Genomic DNA, 13,336 nt, shown 5'->3' on the forward strand with positions numbered 1-13,336 from the left:
CCTCCTCACGCCGCTGGGAGGTTGCATCTAGGGCAAAACTCCTGTAGGGGAGATCCATCTCTCCAAAAAACCCCAGCTGAACCTTTCCTATCGATCTTCCCGCTCTCTACAAATAGGTGGTTCCCTCTTTCAGTATATCTTGTGTCAAAATCTGCCTACTTGGCAATTCGCTGGGTAAGGAGTAAAGAGCAGTCTGGCTCCATGCTGAATTGGTGCTATTTATTTTAACTACGTGCGTGTGTGGTGCATTTAGCAGAGAATAATATATCCAAATTTGTTTACCTTCTAGCGAGGAATCTGTGAGATGGAGAGGCTGGGCTGGTTATTGGCTTTTCATGCAATAGGCTTATGTCCACCTCGGAGCCCTCATTCACAGCAAAACCTTTTAAAAAGACAAATGAAGGCATTTAATAAACATGCTCTTTGTGGAAATGAAATGGCCCAGGCTTTGGCATCTATTCTCTGCCTACTTATGTGTGAGCACTTAACTTCCATATAGCTCTTCTTATCCACAGATTTCTAAGTACACGGGGTTAGGCTTATAATTCCTTCCTTACTTCTGGGAAAGCCTAGGCACCAGAAGGTGAAGTGATGTGTCCAAAATCAGTGGCAAAGCCACAGATAAAATTAAGAGATGTAGTTTCATAGGTGCAATAAGGGGAGAAGAAAGTAATTAGATCATTACCCAAGTTAGATCATTACTTCTTAATGTGACAGCCTCTGCTTCAGTCCCATCTCTCCTCTCACAGGGGGACTGATGGACTTTTCAGTGCTAACCAAACATATAAGAAAAGTCAGTCACTGCTAACATCCTGGTAACCTTCTGATCTGAGGGATTTGCTGGAATTTCATGGTTCTGCCCTACCGATCTAAAGATACTGAACAGCATATGGAGTGGCGCTCGTACTTGCTGCTGCCAGAGGGTCCCTAAGCTGCCTCTGCTGCTTGCTGAGGGCACCTCAGAGCAAGCCTGTAAACACTCAAGGCTCCAGCAACCGCTCCCTCTGAGCAGTACGGATACAGCCTAGAGGACCTACTGCTTAGGGATTTTCCAAGACACAAAACTTCCAATAGCCAAGGGGAGATCAGGCTTAAACACTGCTTTGTAGCTTTGAAGGACTTGGGCTATGGCATCTGAGCCTCACTGTTGCATTTTGTCAACATGATCTACCTTGCAATGTGTTGCTCAAGTCTTCCCCAGTGTTGAGATGACTCTGTCTTGTGCTATGAGAGCTCCATGGTAATTCTTTGCTCACAGCACTCCCACCAGACGAAGGAGTGGGTATTTCCTTCTGTCTGTCCGGGGCTGTTTTTCCCTCAGTGCTACCTGCAAGGCTAATCCTGCCCAGTCTGTGAAATTTCCTATCTGATGACACACATAACTCATCAGGATCTGGGGTGTCCAGAAGCATTTGTATAGTCATTGTCCTGTCTTGCTCATCCTTGGATGTCTCAGGCTCTGGGACAGAAGACGACTCATTGAAAAGATCCAAAGTTGTCTCTGTCGATGTTTTGTCAGCAGAGTCTTTAACCCTACTTGCTTCATTCAGCCTCTTAGTTGCCATCTCAATCTTTTCTGCAAGTTCCTTGGAAAGACTATGTATGGCTTTCACTCGATCCTGTTTACTTCTGTATGGAGAAAGACGAGAAGTTGAATCCTTGGAATAAGGTTTTGCACCTTTCTGAGGATGGGAAAAGCTCAGAAGAGGCATATGCAGAGCTGGGGGAGAGCAGTCCCTCGAGTCTTCACATTTCAGAGGACTGAGAAACCAGCATTCGGATTCCAGTGGTGCTGGGGAAGCTAATGCTGCTCTTTTTTTAGGTGATTGAACTGTACCGAGAAGTTGATTCCTGTTTAAACAAAAAGGAGAAATGTCAGGTTATAAAGACAAAGTAACACTAGCTTCCTGCACAGACCAGTATCCTCAGCTAAAGCGCTTCACAAAAGAAACAGATTTCCCTGTCAAATGACAGATTCAGGATGGAGCATAAACTGCTGACATGCGGAGAAGAATCAGCCTGAGGCTGGCAAGGAATAATTATTCTTGAAAAATACAAAGCATAAAGATACAAAGCATGAAAGTAGGCTGAAAAGTTTGCCTCAATCTGGATAGCCAGAGCATCGGTCTCCTTCCATGCTCAAAAGCACTCGCAGAAGCTCCCAGGTTCCGTAACCCCTCTGGACTAGGGTGCAGTGAGGCTGATTTTAAGGTCAGATATGAGAGTACATTAGTCCATTGCTCTATTTTTTATAGTTTACAACAGAATACTATGAAAAGTCTGCAGTCTGTGCTGAGAAAGAGGCTTTCTAGGATGCTTTTTATGTCTGAGTACCTGCCTCTGTGATCTTTACTTAATAGAGTACAGGACGTTTTATCCACCCAGGCCATGAAATTCCTCTCCAGGATTCCACCACTGGTTTGCTCCTGAAACAGAAGGGACCATTAGTGTAAGCACTAAATAGCCAGGCAACATGAGGGTAATATTTAGCTTTTATTTCACTTAATAACTGGTTCATGTAACTGAAAAACTGCATGCACCAAACAACAAACCTGTTCTTTTAGCTCAAGCAATGGAGATTTCCAGGCTTTTGGCCCTGAAGTCAAGGGTTCCAGCCTTACTAATAAGCCCAGCAGTTCTTGCCATAATTAGAAGTTAATTGCTCTGTTTTTCCAGATTAAACTTTTTCTGCCTGACACTTCAAAGCATTTGTGTGAAGTGTTTCATCTCCTACATGGTGCTGTACTGATCAAGATCGGAGGGTTTTCAATCTGCCACTCCTTTATGACTTACTTGCTCAAGTTTACACTGAGGACTTTCTTTTGCAGAAGCTGTTTCCCCGATGAGCTTGCACATCTGGTCAGAACTTGTTTTCTTTCCAATAGCTTCTTTCTGTTTCCTGTATACTTCTTGCAATCTCTTATTTCTCATCTCTATGGCCTGCACTGAAGACTTTTTCTCTTCTAGGCTTTTTTTCTTTCTTTCTTCATTCTTTCGATACATAAATTCCTGAACAATTTCAGGGCTGTAGAGGTGAGGTTTTTTAATGTTTACCCTCCTCTTTGAAGGGTGTTTAAGGTTTTCTTTCTCAGACCCTTTCTGTGCAGGGCTGCTTGAGCCTTTCTGTCTCTGAGAGGATGTACTTTTTCCTCTGCTGCTGTTTCCCGAGCTACTGGGCTTGGCTCCATCTTTCATTAATGAAGATTGTATCTTTTCCCCACTGAAGGCAGAGGGAGTTATGGCCCGAGGTCCAGGTGAAGGAGAACAGATCCCTAGGTATCGCTGCGGAACTCCTGCCTTTCCTTTCGCAGTATCTTTTATGAGCCTGGTATGTCCGTGTCCATCATGATACTGGCTTTGCAAATGCAGGTTCCTGAGTATTTGGTTTGTATCCTTGGTTGGTGCATTGCCGCCCCTTTCAACAGGCTTGCTGGGGGGAACCACACAGCTTTTGAATTCAGGGCTTTTCCCCGCGGGTTCATTTCCCTTTTCTCTAGAGCTGTTTTCCATCACTGGCAATGCTACAAATCCTCTACCAGGTTCTGTGGAAAGCATTTGGAAACAACAGTGGTGTTATTACTTCAGAGATGTATCGATTCCTGCATCTATCATGTGCATCTCAAAACCTGCTTCCTACTATAGGTCTGAGGACTATTTGCATGTGCAGCCCAGGCTTGTACGTCTGTTGTAAAATCTGCGATGTTCTAGGGAGAACATAAACCTGTAAGGGTGAAATTCGAAGTTGCAGTGGCCAATTGTACAAATGATGTGTAGTTTGTGGCCCTTCAGTATAAAGAGAATTTAATATACATGGGCAGTGAAACCCTTTATCTCATAAACCTCTTATGCTTGTCAGTGTAGCACAATGAGAACTCAGTGGCCAGCCTCAGTTATTGGTAGACCCAGGGAAGCTCTACAGCTGTGTCTGGCAAACCAGCCCAGCTAAAAAGCAGAGTATGCTAGTGTGTGCAGGACATGGAGCTGATGCTGTATCTCTGCTAGGGAGACATAACCTGTGTCATGACCCAGACAAGTCTTACTTTAAGGACACAGTGCATTTGCATCATCTCTTCAAAACCACAATGGATTCATTGTGCCAGCTGACCATGGACAACAGCTTTAGTAATTGTTCTGGGTGGGTGTTAACCTGGCAAGTGAGTTATTGCAAGAGTCATTAAAGATAGGCGCTCAGAAGGGCCTTGAAACCTTTTGTTTCAACTAGTTTTAATAAAGCACTTTTTTGTTTGTGTGCCAAAACAACTAGTGTAGTAGAGAGGCAACTGTACCAAAGGTATTTGCTGTGGTCTGCTCTTCAGCTGTGCTCCTCAGATTTGGAAATGTAGGAGGTGGACCAAGCAACTTTCTAGCTAACTTCTGACCTTCTCTCCATGCAGAAGCACCAGGTAGCTTCGCACCTGAAACAGAGGATTTGTATTTAATTTCTAAACCCTCACATGTTCTTTGAAAGAAAATTATAAATCTTTTTAATGGTGATTTCCAGGAATCATGCTCAAGGTGTGGGGAGATCTAAAAAGTTTCAGTCAGAGCAGGTTTTAAAAAAATGTTGATGCTACTTTGACAATAAAAAGTTTTTAAAGCACTCAAACTTTGGAGGCTGTCACTCTGCTAGTGTCTATTCACCGGCTGACGGAGAGCCGGTTCATGAATCGGATGAGGGCAACACATGAAGGTTCAGTGATTTCCTAAGGCTTTACCATTAGTATTTATATAATTTAACACTTGTAGCACGTTTGCACAGTTCTTACAAGTTTTACTCAGAAACCATTGACTCCCAAAGTCCTCAAGAAAACTAAGACGAGGTTGGGACACCGACCTGAGAGCATCTGAGAGCATCCTTCTATGATGGCAGCTGCAGACAGCTGGTACTTACTGGGTACCAGCAGATTTGAGAACCGGAGGGAGGGGGATAACGAAAATATTATTTTCCTTGTGATTACTTCAAACTCACTAGAGTAAACTAATTCATTCTTAAACTGGTGAGAATCAGCAAGATGCAGTGTGGAAGAATCAATGAACAATACAGGACGAGGGACAATGTATAATGCAAAAATAAATGATACAGTATGCAGCACAAACAAATTATTCTTGCTTAATAGGTGGTGTCACATAATAGACAACATTTATCACTGTTTTACTTCATAATTTCAGATTGCATTCACAGCATGCCAATACTTGCACTGGCATAATTATGTATTTATTGCAAACACTTCTCCAGCAGAAGGTGACTAAACAGGTACTTATTTGGTTTTTGCATAGAAATCCTCCCCACCAAATTCTCCCCTAGTAAAAATATTCAAGCTTTTTTTTAAAGAAAAGATTTTACTCTTAAGTCAGTATCAGCCTCGGTTCAAAGATGTGGTTCAAAAGTTGACTGTGTACTCAGTCAACTGACTGAGTCAGGCTTTTCTAGCTTCTGTTCAGTAAACTTGTCTGACTTGAGCTGACTGTGTGCAGCACCTCTGAGAATCATCTGTTGGACACGAAGCACTTTCAGAGACTGACTGGTTAATGGGATTGTCCCGAGATTCCCCTTTGCTTTGTGAACAACAGCTGTAAGGCAACATCTTCTCAGCAAACAGCCCTGGGCTCTGTACCATGGCCACTGATGGAGTCACAGCCGCTTACATCGGCAGAATTTGCAGCAGACTCTGAGATGTTCTGGAGGCTCATCTTAATCATGCAGTTTAGGTCGTGTCACAGGAGAAATTATGTTTTTCAGACAAGGAAGAGCTTCACTCTCTGTGGGGCTGAAGTCACTTCCTACAATCACTTACTTGGGAAGCCTTCAGAGGAATTATTCACTAGATGCAGTTTGGTGCCTGACAGCAGGAACCACGGATGGAATTGCCAAAATTTGTTGGACTTGGGACAGCTGAGATCCATCAGTGTTTTTCATGAAACACCTTGCTGTATTACTTTGTCTTCTAGTTTAGCAGTATTAAAAATGCAGGATGTATTTATTTTTATGCTGTCTTAGTTTCTCTGAATGCAACTGACAAATTAATATGTAGATCTAACAATCTTCGCTTCACTGTGTTGTCTGATTTCAATTAAATCTTTTTTTAATCTACACAGTGTTTATTAACTACAGAAACTATTATGCTAAAGTCCAAGAGCAGCCTGCATTTCTGATGAAAACACTTGCTGGAAGGAAATTTTTTGATTTAAATATTCTCCTGTTTTTTTCTACCTATGAACAGATGAATATTTTATAGCTGTTGTGACTTAATTTTTTGTTAACTACAGCAAATTTATAATTCATCAAATTCCTGAGTACTCTGGCTCTGACCCCTGCCCCTCATTCATCTCTTTGTAGCCCTGCCTTGGCTTTTTCACTGACAGAAACTAATAGCCAATAAAGACACCATGACACTGGCAGTTACAATGATGAATGCTTCATGTGGCATGGTCTTATTATGACCCACTCTCAGAGGAAGATCAAGCCATTTTTCAAACAATCCATTAAAACAAAAAAAAAGGAGGGAGAAGGAAATTATTATATATTTCATGCATTTTAAATAGTACTTAGGTAGCAGAGCACATGATGCCACTATGCTCATAATTTCGTCTGCATGGTATTAGATAGCTTGGATTTTTTTCTTTCTGTTTCACACAAGTTACATATCTAGCACCCTGGCTAGTGTAAAATACAACCGCTTTGAGTGAGCAGCACCCATAGCACTTCCACTATTCGTCTTGTTCCCCACAAAGTCTGACTGCAACTATTTCCAATGCAAAGTAATAGCATTAAATGGGTAAAATTACTCCAGTAATTAAAACATGCACTTAGACATACCAGTCGAAGAAAACTGAGAACTAGTGATTGGGACTCCTGTTCCTGCTGTTGACTTTGTAGTAAAGCTGTGGATAATTCATCCGACTTTTCCCTACTTTGATTCAGTCTCTGTTCTGCAGGCCAGAAGTCCCTGCCTTTTGGTGGCACTCTTAATTCATTAGGAAACACAGAACTGAACAGGTGACAGACAGCTCTTCCCACTTAGGACATATGGCTTATTTTTCAGTGACAGAAAGTGGTATCATGTGGCCAGTCTGATACCCCATCCCGGGGGCCTCAGCACAATTCACCAGCAGCTAACCTAGAAATTAAGCCTTGTGTCCTTGTGCTGCCTGTGGTCATCTTCCGCCTCCTTGAACAAATGCTGACTTTTTCTGTTCCCTCAGTGGTTTTCTTTGTTACTTGCTTGGTATGACTAGGCCCTGGTCCTTGACTGCAGATCCTAGGATTTGGTATTATTTTAATAACTAGCTAAAGATTTTGGCAGGTGAGTGCTCAAATGCCACTGACCTCCAGTAGTTTTGTCCATCAATTTGTGTAACTTCTCATGATGTTCATCCTTACCTTTACCTGTTGCTGCTCTCTCCAGAACAGAGGACTTGGGTGAAGGCTGCCTCTGGCTTTGCATTTGAATTCTCTGTGCTGAGCTTCTCTCTCTTTGGTCTTTAATCAGAAGGAAAAAAAACACAGAGAAGAATTAGTATGCAGCCAAAATCAAACTGCAGACATGACTGCTGTCACCAGCAAACTAAACCCAGACCCACTCACTTGGAACACAAAAGTGGGAGTCTCTCTAATGACACTGGTCACAGAACAAGCAGGACTCCTTCTTTTGTGGTACTGGAGATGTCCCAGCAAAGCAAGCATTGGCCTGGGTCCCTGAGGTTATGTCCATGACCCCGTCTACCCGAACAACAGTGTACTGTGCAAACAGCCCTGACCTAACCGGCACATCCAGTGGGTGCAATGGGACACCTTTCCCCCTGGTGTCTCTGGAGATCCAGACTAACCTTTCTCTGCAGAGTACACAAACACTGCATGCTTGGGCGAGTTGCCTGTAACAAACTGTTATGATACAGCATTGCTAACCTGGGATCTTGGGGGCTTTTTTACGATCCCTCCCCTGTCGAGGGATGGTAAGTTCTTCTCTGCCTGGTATTCTGTGCTCTTCATCAGGCAAGGAGAGAGCAGACCTCAGGTTCACAGCACTAAAACCTAGACAAACAGATATTTGAAACCTGTTAGTCTACAAGGAGCAGTGCAAATGCTGGAATCCGATAGCACTGAGCTCCTGTATGTGTGAAAAGCAGAAGCAGGCTTCCTAGGCCAGACTGCAGATGTCTGACAGAAGTAATATCTGGCAAAGCAGCTGGGACATGCTTTTTTCAATGGTAGAGTACAGTCAGACAAACTGAACAAGCTGCATCTGAACTGAGCGTCTGGAGCTGTTAATCTTCAGCCTCAGAGGCTGCCTCTGCTCTGCAAGTTGAACTGTTTGTCTGGTAGTTCCCTAACTCAGTTATGTAAAATGATCTGGGATAAAAACAAACTAAACTAGCCTTCCCCCTGAGAATGTTCAAAAGAGGCTCAGCAGGGATTGTGGCTTTGGCTTCTGGGTATTAGGAGGGGTAATGCTGCACAGTGATGACAGAAAGCCCTGCCTGATCCAGCTGAAAGGGGGAGATGGCAGCACGGACGTGTGCTCCCACAGACCCAAGGTGAGCACCACAAAATACTTCCATACATCATTGTAAAAGATGATTTGGAGCAAATCTAAGGGAAATGCCCATGGAAGCTGGTGGTGTGTGACAGGGATGATAGTGCCCAATGAATTAACACTAATGCTATTATAGCAATAAGATTTATTACGTATAGCTTTTCAGCTCGTCTTCTCTAGTCTAATATACCCTCAGTAATCCCCTGTTCACTGAAAAGATTGCCAAGCGGGCAGGCTAACCGGGCTAGCCGTAGGCAGTCCTTGCTCTCAAGTCCATGCATTACTCACAGCAGCGTGAGATCTTAAATCACACTAACCTAAAGTGACAGCTGTAGATGAATGGTACTTCAGGCCCAAATTTAGCAGCAAAGCAGGATAAGGAAGTCTAATAATATTTGCTTTCAGATCCACACTAGTTCCACTGAATGAACTGTTAAATCCCCTGTAATGCCTCTGAACTACACAATTCCTGCTTTAAACACCTGCGATGCCTCTCCGTACTACTGTGCTGCTATTTCCCATTTCATGCTTTGTATCTGGCAAAAGGAAGAATGTGGGAGGAAAGGGGAGAAAAGAATATATTTGCAGCAAATTCTTTACTATTTTGTGGAAAGAAATTTGTAAATTTGTGCATGCTGGGGAGTAAATCCAGTGGGGAAGTGAACTCAGTAAGCAGGTTGATATGTATAGCACAGGGAGGTTTACAGCTCCCCCAAGGGCTGCAGAAGTAAATGAATTTATCACATGAACGTGGTTGCTGCTCAACATAAACCAAAGTGTGGGGTGGAAGCTGTGTGGTTAGTTATTCAGCTGTGCCAAAGCACTGCTAGGTAATACACAGTTTTAGCCTTTCTCCATAGATGCCAGACTACTACTGACCTCTGTAAACTGGAGCAGGAGGAACAGACGCCACTTTGCACACCTTTCTTTTCAGGGGTCTTTTTTGCAGTGGCTCTTTAGCATAGGCAGAAATCAGGCACTTCTGCCCCTGAGATGCTCCTTGCTGCTTTTGTTTCTGCTCCTGGATTCTCTTCTTGAGTTGCTCTAACTTCTTTTGGGGTGATTTTTTCCACAAGTCTTCCAGCTTCTGATCACCGGGCCTGCTGGCTGATGAAAGGCGGTATGTAGGAAGCAGGGCAGCCGTGGGCACGGGAGCGTTGCTCCGGCTGCCATGTGGGACAGCTGAGAACAGATTGCTCCCTGCAGGGGAGTGAGGTGGGTGATGCAGAGAGCAGGAAGATTTTTCCTTTTGTACTGTGCGACCTCTTGAATCTGCCTGCTCCCTGAAATTGTCCCTTCTTGGTTTGTACAGGCTCTTTGCAGGAGACCATGTCCCAGCTCTGCCTTCACCATCCGCAGCCTCCCTTCTGGCAGGGCTGCAAGGTGCTGAGCGTGAGTCTCCCCTGGGGGATAGGGGGGTCATTCTGGATGGGCTAGAGCTCACGGCAGGGCTCTCAAGGAAACAGGTCTGTGACCAAGCACGGGAGAGAGCAGCACAGTTTCCCCTTCTTAAGAAAAAGAAAAACAAGACTGAATATGTAGGGTGTATTATTAAATTATTCAATAGACTGCTAATATGAATGACAGTTGAGTTTCTAGAACATGCTCCGATGGTGATCTCTGTGTCTCCACAGGATCAGCATTTTGCCAGTTACCAGCAGTTTGGCAAATGAAGATAATATTGGGAAAGTACAAAGCGAACCGTGGTCTGGTAAGAGTTACTACAAGCATGGGCGGATAGAATAACGCAGAGAACTGATGTCAGGGCATTGGCTGTTCCACTGGCTTGTCGGTCAGCATTTCCAAGGGTGAAATTGTCTGGTGACTTTTTCTTTTTTTCTAATAAATTGTAAGGGGCTAAACTTTTTCTGAAGTCCTGCATCCCAGAATTTTAAATCCCTTTATGTGTGCCTTCACCTATTCATCCACCAAGTGCTGTACATTAAGGTTGTTATTTACCTGCAGGCTGGAGGAATCTCATTGCTCTTTTTCTCATTCAAAGCTGTTTCATCTCTGTTCCTCTCACCATCTACAGCGTAGCAAAATTATGTCAATGTCAAAATGTCAAAAAGGTTCCTTAACCATTAAATTAAACCAGTTCATTTTACTGGGGACTATTCCCCAAACAATCTGGCCCTTTGGGCATCTAGGTACAATTTCGTTCATACTTGGTAATGAGCCTGCCAGCATTGCAGTTCTGGGACGGAAAAGTGAGAGTTTGTTCTTTAGTGTAAAAATCTCTGTGTACGTTGTCTCCACGCGCCCCAGGTCTGCAGGGCAGACTGAGTATTTGGTTACTAGCTTGCAGAGAAACCCATGCTACCTTTAGTACCCTGTGTCCCAGCTACTTGAGTACCACAGTATATGGTGTTAAAAGTGTGCTCCACCAGGTCACATCATGCCCCTGTCATTTGAACCCAGTGACAAACATTCACCTCATCTTTCCTTCCCTTGCTCAGATGGCTTGGGAGCAAGAAAAAAGATTCACGTGCAAAACCACAAGCTCCAGCAAAGCTTCTAACAGATCAACTCAACACACCTCTCTTGCTATCCTTGTTACCAGGACCAGGGTCCAGGCAGTGAGCCATCTCCATGAGCACGGTACAAAGCCCTACTGCCTAGGGAGGAAATAGCAGCCATAAATATTAAAGGCTGGCAGCTTAAACTGTTCCCAGACAATAAGCCATCTCAAAAACCAATACCTAGCAGATGCAAAAATAATAACAAGTGAAGTCTGTTCTTGTCATTAGTTTTTAAGAGTCTTCTGGAATTTGGTTAAATTTCCTGGCTTTTTTTCTTATCCCACTTTGTCTTTTAGAGATGATTTTAAACACATTATGTATTTCCTGCAAAAGTAAACAAACAAAATGCTGTATTTACATCACTTCAGTTATGTCCAGGAAAAAAACCTCAGGGGACGAGCACAAATAGCTTTTACTTTGCTGTAGCTGGTGGGTATCAATGCTGCATCTTTTGCCTGAGCTCTCTCCAGCAAGGTGTGACTCCTTGTGCATTGTGATATTCTTCTGATGTTCTACTAACATTAGTAGAAAGCTGATGAAAATATACACTTTCCTCAATAATGAGGGCCTTTCACTATCTCTTGTCACCTTCCCTTCCCTCCAGCACCAAAGCAGTCCCCCTGTCTCAGCAGTTTCCCAGTAACTCAGAACTCACCAAAGCTTTTTTCATGCCAAAGCTTTCTTCTGGCTGCCTGTGATTTGGCACAACTCCATGTTTGATGACAAAATTTGTTTTCAATCCTTTGTAGCTGTGAAAAGGCAGATTTTTCTTTTGAAGGGAGACATATGTTTTTTTCCCGTGGTAGCCTTTTGCTGGCATACACTGCTTCTCTGATTAATTTTGCAGCTCCTAGTTACTCTGTAAATACTGGCATGTCTGAGCATGTTCCATGTGGTATTTCCTACAGTTGGAAAGAATGCAATTGACTGGGAAGATTAGAGATGAAATCACCTCTCTCCATTATTTACACTTTGCATGTATGTGTGCCTCAGATTTTTACCAGAGCTGCTCTGATGTTTTTAGAAACAGCATAAGCTGGAAGTAACCCCAGCCAATAGCAGCGTCAACAGTGGGATACTAGTGTCAGGCCTTGACAACACTGCATCCATTTGGATAATATTATGCATTCATCCAAGCAATTTCACTGTTATGACTGCAGCTGCTGTGCCTGATATAAACATTATTATGTTTCCTACTAAGAGGACAATAAGACAGGGAGAATCCAGAGAGGATGTCCCGGCTCAGTGAGTGTCAGCTGTTATTCTGCTCAGGGCTTCAACCACAAGCAAGGCAAACCTTTATCTGTTCTTGTCATTAATTTTGAAGAGTGTTGTGAAATTTGGTACGATTCCTTGCTTTTCTCCTTATCCTCTTTTTGTCATTTAGCAAATGATTAAAGAGGTTATATGTTCATTGCAAAAGAACAAACAAAATGGCATGTTTACATCACTTTCAATTACATTATTTCCATGAAAGAATACTTTGCGGAGGTGATGCACAGGTGGCTGACAGAAAGTGATAGAGGTATGTGACAGCAAGTGTTCCCTGAACCACACGTACCACTGCTTTGGCTTTCTGAAGACTCTTCCAAGCCAAGGCCACATCTGTCGAAGCAAGAGATGAAAGATGTCTTTTAGCATCTCTTCACATGTGTCTTCACTATAGGCAATTTACCCTCAAGCCCAAGCCAGAATAGATTATAGAGCTGGTGGCTGAAACACAGAACTGCTCCTGAAAAATTGTGTCTGGACTGCTTTTGTACGGCTTGTTTTCAATGTGTGCTTAGTTCCATCAGAGCTAATGCTCTTTGAGCTATGTTAGTGCTTATTCAGCAAAATCCTCACTGATATTATCTGGTGGATTTGCACGTATTTAAGAAAGACTGAGCTGAATTTCCTAATTCAGTCCTATTTGGTAGTAGTTAGTTACAAAAAAATCCCATACAGGATTACTTATGAGAGTAAGAATGGCTCGTGTCTTTACAGGAAAAACAAAGCAACACATCAGATAGAGAGAAGCTCCTAGTGTGAACTTATTGCATGCGTTCAACAGTAATTGAGTCTTGATGACTTCAGGCCGAGGAAGATTCACAAAGCAGGTTTCTGTTAGAAAGCAGCATGAAATGGGGAGTTTTGGTGTTGCTGTAAGAGCTACAAGCACAGTCACAAAACTGTCCAACACTCTCCAATCTTCAAAACATTTGCTCCATTGTGTCTGAAGTCATGCAATCCAGATTAAACTAAGCACTGAAGTCTTTCAATAAGCGATAGATCCTTGAT

The sequence above is a fragment of the Aptenodytes forsteri genome, unplaced genomic scaffold, assembly GCF_000699145.1.
Source record: "Aptenodytes forsteri isolate BGI_AS27 unplaced genomic scaffold, ASM69914v1 Scaffold68, whole genome shotgun sequence".
Classification (NCBI taxonomy): Eukaryota; Metazoa; Chordata; class Aves; order Sphenisciformes; family Spheniscidae; genus Aptenodytes; species Aptenodytes forsteri.